We start from the raw sequence: 15,612 nt of genomic DNA, 5'->3' as shown, positions 1-15,612 counted from the left end.
ACAGATTGCATGTCCTTTACATTATCATTTAAGCTTATTTTTGCAAAAACAACTTCTGTTGACTTTTTAGAAACAAGTTTGACTCGACAATCAGCATGCATATAGTGGGAATCAGAGAGTACCCTTTTGAGGGTTTGTTTCCCACATAAATACCAACATATTCGTGGTTTCAATTTGAGAAATGACTGAGTAAAACTCGTTTAATCAGAAAGTCAAAGTATAAGAACAACAGTTTGACTTTTAGCAATTAATCTATGCTAGAACGAATTTGAGGGTGATATAAAAGATTACCAAGGTCCTAATGAAGCCTAGCAAACACTTGGAGTCGGCCTTGATGTCTAGAAATGCTCCAGAAAGTCTTGAGAGCTGTTCTTGCAATTTGGGAGTTCTTGATCACAAAGGAAATGCCAAAGAGAATGAGTTTTGATCTGATTTAAAGAGGAAATCAGAGGTTATAGAGAGGCCACTATTACCATAGGCATGCATGGGGTTTAATTGGTGCAAAAGGAGGTGGCCACAGCTGTTACACACTTCAAATTCGGACCAAAAATGCAAAATTCGCGAAATGCTGTTACTGGTAGTCCCACGCGGCCCGCTTGGGTCTGTCCAGGCGGGTCGCCTGACCTGCTGATCAGCCAAACAACTTTCAAACTTGGCAGCTTTGGTCCCTGTCCTTGCACGCGATGTTTCGGCTACTTATCTTGACTCGTAAACCCCCAAACTTGGTTTTTAAGAACCTTGGGTCATTTACCAACATGGTAATGTCCTCGGATAACTTTGCGCTCAACCGAAAAGCCATGAAATTCGACGTTGACGCTTTTAGTCCCTCAAGTACGGTTTTGGCCATAACTTTCTCATACGTTATCGAAACTTCACGAAATTTTTACCACATATTCTAGTGAGTATATTTTAGCATTATAAAGCTTCGGGTCTGCCAAAAGTTCACTCAGAGGTATAAATTCAAAATGTTGACACTTTTGGCCCCTATAGTTGTAATTCCTCACTTTTGGGCATTTTCCGCTTCGTATGATCCATGAACCATCCGTTTAAGGTTATGAACATTATGTAGGGTTATCATAGAGTCTATTTATCCATTGTTGACACTTTGGACCCTTACGTTCCATAGTTTTCACTGTTTGTCACTTTTAGTCCCTCTAAAGTTTATTCTCACATACCGGAACCTTATGACACGTGTCAAGACATTATTGGACGAAATTTTTCGAGGTGTTACATCCTCACCCCCTTAAAAGAAATCTCGACCTCGAGATTTACTGAAACAAATGAGGATATTTCTCTTGCATCGTGGATTCCACTTCCCACGTATATTCGGGACCTCTACGGGCATCCCATTTGACCTTAACAATAGGCACGTGCTTCCTTCGAAGCTTTTTCATCTGTCGATCCTCAATCGACAAAGGTTTTTCCACAAACTTCAGACTCTCATCTATGTGTATATCTGTATGCGGTATAACCAGTGATTCGTCAGCGAAACACTTCTTCAAATTACAGATGTGGAACACATTGTGAATAGCACTAAGCTCTTCAGGCAAGTTTAACTTATAAGCGACTGACCCGACACGTTCGATAATCTCGAAAGGTCCTATGTATCTCGGGCTTAGCTTGCCTTTCTTTCCAAATCGCATCACACCCTTCCAGGGCGATACTTTAAGCAATACTTTATCACCTACATCGAAGTGAAAATCTTTGCGCTTAGGATCCGCATAACTTTTCTGCCTATCTCTGGCAGCTTTCAAACGATCGCGTATCTGCACGATCTTGTCCGTCGTCTCAAAAACGATATCTGGTCCAGACAACTGGACATCCCCAACTTCTGCCCAACAAATGGGCGATCTACACTTCCTACCGTATAGGGCCTCAAAAGGCGCAGCCTTTATGCTGGAATGGTAGCTATTGTTGTAGGAGAATTCAATCAGTGGTAGGTTCTTATCCCAACTACCACCCAAGTCGATCGCACATGCACGAAGCATGTCTTCCAAAGTTTGAATAGTACGCTCACTCTGACCATCAGTCTGAGGATGATAAGCCGTAGTAAAATTCAAACGAGTGCCCAACGATTGTTGGAAACTCTTCCAAAAATGCGACGTATATCTAGTATCTCTATCGGAGATAATAGATATAGGTATACCATGTAGCGCTACAATCTTATCAACGTATAATTGAGCTAACATATCGGAGCTATACGTCTCCTTGATGGGTAGAAAATGAGCTGACTTAGTTAGTCTATCTACTATGACCCATATGGTATCATTTCCCTTTTTCGTCTTTGGCAACTTGGTGATGAAATCCATTGTCACCATTTCCCATTTCCACTTGGGAATTTCAGGTTGTTGAAGCAAACCTGACGGCTTCTGATGCTCAGCCTTGACTTGCGCACAAGTCAAACATTTAGCTACATGCTCAGCTACTGACTTTTTCAAACCAATCCACCAGTAGTTTGCTTTCAAATCCTGGTACATCTTATCAGCTCCAGGATGAACGGAATATTTAGAGCTGTGGGCTTCCTGGAGGATAACATCCCGAAGTCCTCCATAAACTGGAACCCATATTCGTCCGTTTAGTCGTAGCATTCCATCTTTGTCGTAGGATAACTGCTCCTCAGTTACTCCTAACTTTTCTGCAGGATAGTTAGCTTCCAACACAGCTTCCTTCTGTGCAGCTAACACCCTTTCATTCAAATTATTTCTTATTTCAATGCGCTTGGCATTGATTCTGATTGGTTTTACCCTTTCCTTTCTGCTTAAGGCGTCGGCAACTACATTTGCCTTGCCTGGATGGTATCTTATCTCGCAGTCATAATCATTTAAAGTTTCCATCCATCGCCTTTGACGCATGTTCAATTCCTTCTGATTGAACAAGTGTTGAAGACTCTTGTGATCCGAATAAATTATACACTTGGTTCCGTACAAGTAATGTCTCCATAGCTTCAAAGCAAACACAACCGCACCCAATTCCAAATCGTGGGTGGTGTAGTTCTTCTCGTGCACCTTTAATTGTCGAGAAGCGTAGGCAATGACTTTGCCTTTCTGCATGAGTACACAGCCCATGCCAGTATGTGACGCATCACAATACACCACAAATTCTTCTATACCATCGGGCAATGTCAACACTGGCGCGTTGCTCAACTTCTTCTTCAGGATGTCGAAGGATTCCTGCTGCTTAGGGCCCCAATCAAACTTAATCTTCTTACGAGTCAACGAAGTTAGGGGCGCAGCAATTCTTGAAAAGTTCTCAATAAATCGCCTATAGTATCCTGCCAGTCCAAGGAAACTGCGAATCTCAGTAGGAGTCTTCGGCTCCTGCCAGTTCATGACTGCTTCTACTTTAGCGGGATCTACTTGGATACCACGCACGCTTACTACATGTCCAAGGAATTGGACTTCTCGAAGCCAAAATTCACACTTCGAAAATTTGGCATAAAGCTTCTCTTGATGCAGAAGTTTGAGAATACAACGAAGGTGTTTCTCATGGTCGGCTTGGTTCTTCGAGTAGATAAGGATGTCGTCAATAAAGACGATAACGAATTTATCTAGATAGGGCTTGCAGACACGATTCATGAGATCCATGAATGCGGCTGGTGCGTTGGTGAGCCCAAACGGCATCACTAGGAACTCGTAATGTCCATATCGAGTCCTAAACGCTGTCTTGTGTACGTCTTCGTCTTTGACCTTTAGCTGATGATAACCTGACCTCAGGTCGATCTTGGAGAAATAGCTTGCTCCTTGCAACTGATCGAACAGATCGTCGATCCTGGGTAACGGATATCTATTCTTGATAGTGACCTTGTTAAGCTCACGGTAATCGATGCACAGACGCATCGACCCATCCTTCTTTTTAACGAACAAGATTGGCGCTCCCCAAGGAGACGAGCTAGGTCTAATAAAACCTTTAGCTAAAAGATCATCTAACTGCGTCCTCAACTCCTTCATCTCCGTTGGTTCCAATCTATATGGTGCTCTTGCTACAGGCGCAGAGCCTGGAATGATGTCTATCCAAAACTCCACTTGCCTATCCGGTGGCAAACCGGGTAGTTCTTCAGGGAATACTTCAGGGTATTCTGAGATAACAGGGATATCTTCAATCTTCGGCTTCGGCTCATCAATGGTAACTTGTGCCATATAAATGACACATCCCTTCTGCATGCATCTGGATGCCTTGAGCATGGACACTTGCTCAGGCAATCCATGATGAGTATCTCCTTGGATAGTAAGTGACTCACCAGACGGAGTCTTCACTATTACTTGCTTTCTATTGCACAGAATCTGGGCTTGGTTACTCGACAACCAATCCATGCCTATCACTATATCAAATCCAGCTAGCTTTAAGGGAAGCAAGGATAATGGGAAAGAATGATTCCTAATGGATATAACACATCCATCTAGAACAGTCGAGGCGGTTTCTATGGTTCCATCGGCTAATTCCACTTCATATTTCACACTTAAGGTTTTAACAGGAAGGTTCAACAATTTACAAAACTTATCATCTACAAACGACTTATCAGCTCCTGAATCAAACAAGACTCTAGCAAAAACATCATTTACAAGAAACGTACCTGTAATGACGTTGTCATCAAGAACCGCTTCCTTGGTGTCCATTCTGAAGACTCTCGCATTAGTCTTCTTCCCGTCGTCAGCTTTCTTTGCATTCTTTGGGCAATTTGGCCGGATATGCCCTTTCTCGTTGCAACCAAAACAAGTTGCATCCTTCATCTTCTTGCAATCTAGAGCTTTATGGTCTGTGGACTTGCAGATTCCACATCGCTTCTCGTGAGACTGGGATTTCGCTTCCATACGACATTTCCCAAAATGGTGTCTCTTGCAGTTCTTGCATCTGGGTTTTTCACCCGACTGATCTCCTTTCTTGAACCCCGACCCTTTCTTATGGTTGTTGTTCCCTCTGTGTCGTTTCTCAGATCTACGTGAGGTGTCATCCTCACGTTTCCTTTTGTTCTCCTCTGAGCTCTTCATAGCTCTCAGTCTGACTACATCTTGAGTGAGGGAGAGGGATAGATCAGCTACGGATCTAAATGTCGTAGGCCTTGAAGCCTTGATGCTTGCCTTTATCTCCGGTGCCAGACCCCCAATAAATCGAGCAATCCTTCGCGGCTCCGGGGTCACCAGATAAGGCACTAACCGAGATAAAGTGTTGAACGTAGTAAGATACGCTTGACAATCGAGGTTCTTCATAACCAGAGATACAAAATCCGATTCAATTCTTTCGACCTCATGCTGCGGACAGAAATTCTCCTTGATCAGTGCTACAAACTGATCCCAGGTCATGCTATACAGAGCGGCCTTACCGGCAGCTTGTAGAAGTGACTTCCACCATGCTAACGCATCTCCCTTGAACGACTGGGACACGTACTTCACGACGTCCCTATCAGCACACCCGCTGATATCAACCACAGTATCCATCTCATCCAGCCATGTCATGCAGTCAACTGCTCCTTTTTCCCCAGTAAAATCTCTGGGTTTGCAAGAAACGAAATACTTGTACGTACAGGACTTGCTGTACGTATCATGCTTCAGCTTGACTTCTTGCTTAGGAATACTGTTGTGGTTGGAGGAGTGATTATCCTCCTCATCTTTCTTCGGCTCACTCTTTTTAGAAGGTGGCTTACTATGAGCCTCAGAATGAGTCTTGGGCTTTACGTGCGTTACAGTTCGGGTCCTACTCCGAGTACCGCTAGATTCCCTGAATTGCCTATCCATAGCTTTGGCAACAGCGTTATCTATCAGTGCTTGCAATTCTTCACCAGTGACGTGAATCCTGGTATTATCTGGGTGTTCTCCAGAATGACTGTTGGTCTCCTCCGATTTGGCCATTGTAGCTTTAAGCTACATAAAAGGACAAGGTCTTATTTAGAAACCTAACAGTATTATCGTTCTAGACGATTTATTAACCATGATATTAAGAATCATAATAGTTAATTTATTTAATCTCATTCAAGGCTTTTATTAGCAACTATATTATGGAATGAAATATATATTGGCACAATAGGCCTAGTCACTTCGGACAACTTACTAAATTATAAATTTAGATTTTTTTATAGGATTAGCATCGTATAATTAAACAAATAATCCTTTACTAGGCAGGGAGTCATAAACCACAACTGCCACTATATGACATAGTCATAACCCGTAGGTATCAAGTCATAAACAGACTTGTGTACAGATATAATCTGTAGATAATTTATTAAAAAGGGTGGCTTGTGTGATTTTACAGATCACGCTTGGCCAGGAATGTTAACATGTTTTCAGATGTTAACAGAGATTTGAATCTTTTCAACCAGGTTTTACCATATTGGCTAGGCCTGTAAATAAGGCATTCAAGCTAGGTTCTACCTTACTAAGATTGTTATAAAAATGGCAAATCAAATAAAATTGATATTTTCCATTTATTTTAATATTATATTCATGCACATAAATAAAATGAGAAATTCAAATTAACCATTTCAAATTTTAAATAAAGTAACTAGTACATCTTTGCCCTAAACGGGACTTTAATTCAAATAACATGAATAACATGCCCGCGCAGGGGCTAAACCAATAACAACAACAACAAATAAAACAAAACAAACCCACGCAGGGGTTAACAGAATAACATACCCACGCAGGGGTAGAATAAGAGAAATATACCCACACAGGGGTAGAATACAGGAATAAATGTCCACGCAGGGACATGAGTAAAAGAGCTAACAACACATGATTTAATAATCCTTCTTACTCTTACCCTTAATCAAGTCAACCATCTTCTTGAACATACCGCGGTTGTGTCGGCGATCATTTTGCAACTCCCGTCGCACGTCGTGTATCCCTTGCAGGATTTCTTGGACTTGCGGTGGCGACATCATTGGCGCCGGCGGCGGTGGCTGATACTGCTGTGGCTGTGGAGGCTGCGGCTGCTGGTATCCCTGTGGTGGGAATCCAAAAGCTGATGGTCCCGTAGCCCAGGGACCTCCAAAAGTACTCTCCTGGTTGAGAGGGTTGTAGCCTGAAGCTAACCAGTAGGGATCTCCCGTATAATCATAACCGGGAGGAAAAGTCGGCTCGAACGGGTTGAACTGCGCTGCGCTAGCATACGCAGGAATGGGCTCTCCAAAGTTCTGCGGCGGTAGTGGCGCAATAGTCGCAGAAGTAACCTCTGAGACGGGATGCTGAGACTCTCCCATCTCTGACTCCTCGTGGAGCGGCGAGTAGCGGCCGCTACCTGAATGTCGAGGGGTGGCAATGCGAATCCCTCCTCGCGTAGACATACGCGCGTTCCTCCTTGGCCTCTAAGGCGGAGGAGGCAAAACTGGTGGTGGTGGGGGTGACGGAGTAATCACGTCGCGCCAAAAGGCCTCAGATGGGTCCTGCTGCAAAGGCGGCTGCTGAAGCTGCTGCTGCTGAGAGTGGTGCTGAGAGTGCACGGGAGAACCGTGGTAAGACTGGTGCATAGGAGAGTTGTGCTGGCTGGGGGTGTAAAACCAATCATGTTGTTTAAACCTCTCCTCGTAGCTGTCAACACCATTAAAGGGTGATCCCCTGTATGGTGACCCATCCGATATCTCAATGGGATGGTTAGGCGTGCCGGACGGTGGTAGGGAAGGGTCAGTGTCCTCGTCAACCTCCATCTCGTTTCCACCAGAGAAGTGGTCTTCAGGTCCTAGTGGGTTATGACCCACTGGTTCATCCAAGTAAGCATCAGGGTTGTATAGGCCCTGATAAGCTGGTGCTGGGTAGTGGTGAGGTGACTGGTGTAATGGAATGAAAGATCCATGGGAGTCGTGGGGCCCAATTTCAGAATGTGGCCCAAATGAGTGGGGTAGGGATGGTGAGGTGCTCAAAGATACCGAGTGCCTGGCTGGCTCGGCGAATGATCTCCAAAGATCATGGGCTGCAGTGTTGTGCGAAGCTGATGGGGCTCGCCTGTGTGAGGGTTCTGCCTCGTGGTCATGTGATGTGGCAAATCCTCCTCGTCCTCGCATACGTGGCGGCATGATGAACCTGTCAAAAATTAAACAAGTTGCACAACAAAATATATAAGACAAGGCTAATAATAAAAATAAAGATAAAATAAACGAAATGTCGAACATTTCCTAAGTTCTTTGTCTAGACTCGAAAATCGAGGAATGTGCAATTGTGTAACTGAGATTAAACACAAAGGACTAGTGTTTAATTCACTCAGCGTTGGCTCTGATACCAACCTGTCACACCCCGATCTCCACGTGTCACCGGTGAGCCCGGTGTGGGGTACAGTGACGTAGTTGGCATCGTCATAGACAAACAACACAATATAATAATGCACAGCGGAAGCAGAATAGATACATTTCAACTTTTAAATAAATTGCAATAATAAATATCACAGTAGTTGAAACGGATCCACAGGCGGATCAAATAAAAATAAGAATAAATTATTCAACAGTTATTTGTCGTCCGAGCTTGCGAGACTATAGTGGACGCTCTTAGGAAACAGCCAGCCTATTTCGTATAGTACCTCCACTTAACCTTTTGGGAAAAATACGTCAGTTTACACTGGTAAATACAAGTCGACTGACTCATTTTGAAAATGATTGAAAATTGATTTAAATGCACAAGGCATAAATATTTTTTATTAACTTGGGATATTTATGCAATATAAACTTGTGAACGATTTACATGTACCCGTACTTATGGTGGCCCGGGATCTGCTGTCCGGGCTAAAGGTTAAATGACACACCACATTAAAGAGTTATACACGCCGGGTGTACGCCTACACCCCGTGCTCTGGTCGTGGCCATCTCGTAAGATAATGCCAAGGATATCCGGGACACGGTCAATAACCCCCCAAAGCCTAAAGTAAGACAAGCCTGTTTAAACGAGTCGCACAAGCTATTCAAGACTGTACACCCATAAGGTGCAGGACTTGTGCGCCCGATCAAGCGGTATTTTAAATACCGTACCCCAAGCCCGTATAGGGAAAATAAGTCAAAATGTATTTACCTGAGCAAGTATAAGTCACAAACGGTAAGTGTAGGTAGCTTTTACTGGGCCTCCTAATCTGGAACAAAGGTTTATAATAACCTATTAGATTCCTAACGGGTCTTTTATTTAAGCCTAAGCTTTGACCGGTTAGTTTTAAGGACGATACGATACATGCGCACGATTAAGCGAAGGACCGGATAGAATGTGATTTAGACCCGACAAGTTTGAATACTTGTATAATATGGGTATACTAAATACATTCTGAATTTTGAAAAAAAAATGATAACGTTTGACCCGTTTCGGTCAATTTACGCAAACTAGTTACGTAAACCGAACCGAACGCAAAAAGGGCGTTACGGGTAGCCAAAAGAGTCAAATGCAAGTTCCCTGAGATAATATGCTTTAAATATGATATAATATCAGTAAGTTATGTTCTATATTGCCCGGAATAATTTTAAACTCAATTTATGCCTTATAAGGGCATTTTGGTCATTTAAAAGATTATAAAAGAGTCAAATTAGAAATCTGAGTTTCGGGTCTGGTTTATACAGTAAATATACTTCATTTAACATGTTATAACAGTAGGGTATGACCCATATACCAAACTTAACATTTAAAATCAAACTATGCACCGTAGGGGTATTTTAGTAAATTCACAAGGGCTAAAAATGCCAAAACTGGAAATCTGAGTTCATATACTTATACTTACTGTTATTATATGAAAATATGCTAATTACATCAGTAGGTATAAGTCTTATATGTTTAAAATGAGTATAACGCTTACTATGCGCTAAAAATGCTTAAAATGCGATTTAACGCCGTTTCCGGGTTTTCAAAATAAATCTGGGATTTTTATATTTCCAGAATACTTAAAATAATTTATTTAACATATAAAATCAGTAGGAAAAGGTTTCGGGTCAAAAGAATGCATAAAACTCATTTTATGGCCTAAACGGTCAAAACCGACATAAACCGAAATAACTAAGCGATCTAAGATACGACCAGCCAAAAATTAAATAAAAATCATCAAAAATCCCAAAATATTATATAACATCAGTGGGTAAAAAGTTTTGTATCAAAACGTGGCCAGAAATGGGTTATACGCGAAATACGCCGTTTATTAAACATAAGAACATAGTTTTACGCTATCGGCCATAATTCACAATCTGGACCACCAACTGGTCTCAAATTTTCGGTGCAAGTTTATATATTAGAAATAAAGATTTCTACTCTTTCACTTTTCCAAAAATCACGTTTTATATCAAAAAGGGCAAAATAGTCAACTTTAAGCATAATCGGAAACATGCAAATGAATCGGCTAAGTATAGACTCAAGCAACAAAATTCCAGAGAGTTTTACCAAAATAAAAATGGTCAAAAATACTCTCCAATACAGATCTCAAACATGCATGTACGAATCCGAATCGATAGTCTACGAAATAGTCGTTTTACAAGACTTTCGGTTCCGATTCGTATCTATACTAAAGATTTGTCGAGTTTATTATGATAAAACATATTCTTACATGTATTATAAGTTGTTTATGATGATCAAACAGATTGCATGTCCTTTACATTATCATTTAAGCTTATTTTTGCAAAAACAACTTCTGTTGACTTTTTAGAAACAAGTTTGACTCGACAATCAGCATGCATATAGTGGGAATCAGAGAGTACCCTTTTGAGGGTTTGTTTCCCACATAAATACCAACATATTCGTGGTTTCAATTTGAGAAATGACTGAGTAAAACTCGTTTAATCAGAAAGTCAAAGTATAAGAACAACAGTTTGACTTTTAGCAATTAATCTATGCTAGAACGAATTTGAGGGTGATATAAAAGATTACCAAGGTCCTAATGAAGCCTAGCAAACACTTGGAGTCGGCCTTGATGTCCAGAAATGCTCCAGAAAGTCTTGAGAGCTGTTCTTGCAATTTGGGAGTTCTTGATCACAAAGGAAATGCCAAAGAGAATGAGTTTTGATCTGATTTAAAGAGGAAATCAGAGGTTATAGAGAGGCCACTGTTACCATAGGCATGCATGTGGTTTAATTGGTGCAAAAGGAGGTGGCCACAGCTGTTACACACTTCAAATTCGGACCAAAAATGCAAAATTCGCGAAATGCTGTTACTGGTAGTCCCACGCGGCCCGCTTGGGTCTGTCCAGGCGGGTCGCCTGACCTGCTGATCAGCCAAACAACTTTCAAACTTGGCAGCTTTGGTCCCTGTCCTTGCACGCGATGTTTCGGCTACTTATCTTGACTCGTAAACCCCCAAACTTGGTTTTTAAGAACCTTGGGTCATTTACCAACATGGTAATGTCCTCGGATAACTTTGCGCTCAACCGAAAAGCCATGAAATTCGACGTTGACGCTTTTAGTCCCTCAAGTACGGTTTTGGCCATAACTTTCTCATACGTTATCGAAACTTCACGAAATTTTTACCACATATTCTAGTGAGTATATTTTAGCATTATAAAGCTTCGGGTCTGCCAAAAGTTCACTCAGAGGTATAAATTCAAAATGTTGACACTTTTGGCCCCTATAGTTGTAATTCCTCACTTTTGGGCATTTTTCGCTTCGTATGATCCATGAACCATCCGTTTAAGGTTATGAACATTATGTAGGGTTATCATAGAGTCTATTTATCCATTGTTGACACTTTGGACCCTTACGTTCCATAGTTTTCACTGTTTGTCACTTTTAGTCCCTCTAAAGTTTATTCTCACATACCGGAACCTTATGACACGTGTCAAGACATTATTGGACGAAATTTTTCGAGGTGTTACAGTCAAGGTTTGGATGTCACTCTTGACTTGAGAGCAAATCGCGTGCAAATGCAAACACCGATTAACAGTGTTTTCAAAGTATAAAAGTGTATATTATGTTAGCCTTAGGAAAGGCATGTAAGTTTAACAAGAATATATGCTGCTAGGAAGCAGATACGGTAGAATGCATAAGTCTTAAACAACAAATAAGAGTCAAAATTCCTAGAACTATAGACTAGGGCAAGTATTCCTACTCATCCTAATTCCCTATAGTTATGGCTTTGATACCAATCTGTCACACCCCAACCGATGGCGGAAACATCGGGATGCGAGCACTAAGCGTTCAGATTGCTCATGAGATTCCATAACACTAGATATTTCAATAGAATTAAGTAGATTTCATAGCAATTGTCTAAAAACAAACTTCATCCACAAATAACAAGTATCACATGACAAACATTGTTTCGATTGTTCCAAAATGTCTAAATTAACTAGGTGGCATTTCTAGGCATCTCCTAGCTTGATTTCCATGCGTTCCAAAACAACCTATCAGCCTGCAACATGTATTAAAATATCAATACAAAAGTATTGGTGAGTATACAAGTTTGATAATAGAATAGTAGATTAAAACAACTCATATCCATAATGTAAGTAAAAAAATAGTTTCAGCCGTGCTAGTATCGTAGTCCACGCAGTGATAGCCCAAGTATCCTGATGCTTTAGTGTTTACCCTAGACTCAAGGTAAACTAGAATCCTCCTAACAATACCCCTTGAGAATAATGGGAGAGGTGCACCCCCTATAGCGCTACTATTGTTAAGGCGGAACTACACACCCTGAATTAAACGTCACATAGCACAAATAGAATACTAGAATACACAAGTTTTCACATACACATAGGATAGAGTTTAGACTTCAAAAGATTAAAGTTTATATAGAATACATGTAACACCCCAAAGTTTAAAAGTAAAAAGGGGATCGAGTATACTCACAGTGATTGCTTAACAGTCGCAACTGTTATTGGATCAAAGGGAGCTATTTTTAGAATTAGCCTGATTAGATTACAATAGGATAAGAGTCGGGTAGAATAACGTGATCACATAAAGTGTCGGGTCAGTCACTGGATCGGATGGCTGTCCGATCGGATGGCTATCCGATTGGATTGCCAGTCGATCGGGTGGCTAATGTGTTGGTGGGAACGGGTGGTTGTCCGATCGGACGACTGTACGATCGAGTGGTCACTCGACCCAAGTGTCAGTGCTTTGGTTCCTCTGATCGGGTGGCTGCTCGATCGGATGGCTATCCGATCGGGTTGCCATTTGGTCAAGGGTTCCAAGTTTCAAGTTTCAAGTTGGTTAAGTGCCTTGGTCATCTCGATCGGATGGCTGCTCAATCGGACGGCTGTCCGATCGGGTTGCCATTCGATCAAGACTTCCAAAGTTTTCAAGTTTTTGAAAAGTTTCTATGTGTTGGAAGGGTCATGGGCCAAGTGTCACGATCGGGTGGTTGTCCGATCGGGCGGTTGTCCGATCGGATTGCCGCTCGATCGGGCAATCCCTATTCCGTTTACCCTTTTGTAAAATTTCCAAGTTTAACGATGACGGCATGATACGTATTGAGACAATGGTAAACTCATCGGCACTTCGTTGTTCTGATCGGGTGGGAACCACCCCAGTCCGATTAGTTAACTGTCCGCGATAATATTTATGTCAATATCCATACTCCGGCCATCACTCTCCGGTAGAAATTCATTTCTCAGCCGACTCTAGACTAATAATCAAGTCTATAGTCCGTTCAGAACCGGATCTCACCGTTTAAGGTAAAAGATTGAAGAAAAGATGAAGAAACTCAAGTTTTATATGAAAAAGTCTAGATTTAACTTAGATTTAGTGTAAAAACGTATGAAACTCCTTAGATCCGAGCTAGATCTTGCCAGGAATGACATCATATGGCAGTTTGTACAAACCACCATGATGACATCACCCTCAAGAACTCAGATCTGAGAGAGTTCACGGTGAAAAGTGTGATTTCAAAGGTGAATCACGTAGAGAATGAAGTGTCGAACAAGAAAGTACAAGGATCTAGCTTAAAACGTACCGAAATCGACTAGAAAATGAAGGAATGTAGTGTGTGTGCGTCTGGTCGAACAGGGCTGTCACATCAGGGAATAAAGTGATGTGACAGGCCTATTTATAGTGTGGAGGGGAAATGAGGCGGTGTAGCATGGATCGGGTGTTGGCCCGATCGAGTGGTCATCCGATCGGGCGGCCATCCGATCGGGTGGTCATCCGATCGGATTGCCACTTGGCCAATCCAATCCTTTCTGCGTTCCCGTCTTCGTTTCGCGAGTTAGATTAAGCGTTGCGTAACATTAGGTGATAGAATAATTAGATTATAGTATTAATTACAAAAGTTTCACAAGTTTTATAGATTCCGCCAGTGACAAGACTCTAGTCTCTCGTTCCACCAAGAATCAAGTTTCACGAGTCTAAAGAGTCAAGCACCAAATAGATTAGACATTCCAAGCACGTAGAATTAGGCATTCCAAGCATAGATTTAGGCATTCCAGACATAGATTTAGACATTTCAACATGTAAACTTAGGCATTCCAACACATAGCTTTAGACGTTCCAACATATAGATTTAGACATTCCATCATTAGACATTTCAACTTATAGACATTTCAACATGTAATTAGGCATTTCAAGTATATAACATAGACTTCCACATAGATTAGGGGCTAAAATGGCAAATAGATAAACTTCAGGGACTAATATTGACAAAATCCTAAAGTTTAGGGACGTTGGGCGTTACATACGAGGTCAATACGTGACCTATACTACACCTATATGATACGATATCACACTTATAGGCTTATACGAGGTCAATACGTGACCTATACTACACCTATACGATACGATATTTATAGTATAAAATTGATTAATATTGTATAAAAAGCTTGTAAGAAATACTTAATTTTTTATTTATTTAAAATAGAAAACTTTTTTTCATAAAATTTACTAAAACCAATAATGTATAAATGTTTCTAAAAAAACCTTTATATACGCTGTGTATAGACCTATGCGCAGCGTATATAAAGGGTCAAAAAGACAATGCTACCCCTGTTTTTGGTTGCGTATAGCCCCCAATGCAGGGGTAAATTGGTCATTTTTTACCAAACTTACCTCATATATACGCCACATAGAGGGCTGTACACGGCGTATAGTAAAAAAGACCATTTTACCCCTGCTTTGGGGGCTATACGCAGCCAAAAACAAGGGTAACATTGTCTTTTTGACCCTTTATATACGCTGCGTATGGGTCTATACGCAGCGTATATAAACTTTGTGAAAAACTGATGCGTCAAACCTACCAAAATAACCCAAAAAATCCGATGGTTTATATACGCTTCGTATAGACCTATACGCAACGTATATAAACCCTTGTTTTCTGTGCAATGAATTCTGATAAGGCTCTGAAATCCATGGTTTATATATGTTGAGTATAGTTCTATACGCAGCGTATAGAGGTAACCCTATACGCTGCGTATAGGTCTATACGCAGCGTAGGTAAACCCTGATTTAACTAGGGTTTGGTGTGCATATAGGCACATTGGTGTGTCAATAGGTACACCCTTCTACATAATATATCCTATTAGCAACAACCGGATACATCCCCTGACACGACCGTTAAAATTTAAACATCCATATAAAATTTCTAAAGGCAATGTGATGTATCGGGACAACGATCTTTACACAAATCATGCCCTTGAACTCAAAACGATATACCCCTATAATCCCAGGCCGGATAACCTCCATCACAATCTAACAACAATGCCATTTATGCATTCTTCTATTCTCAAACCCAACCGGTGGTAACTGAACCAAAC

Source organism: Helianthus annuus, chromosome 3 (assembly GCF_002127325.2).
Source record: "Helianthus annuus cultivar XRQ/B chromosome 3, HanXRQr2.0-SUNRISE, whole genome shotgun sequence".
Lineage (NCBI taxonomy): Eukaryota > Viridiplantae > Streptophyta > Magnoliopsida > Asterales > Asteraceae > Helianthus > Helianthus annuus.
This window is presented reverse-complemented; position numbering follows the sequence as displayed.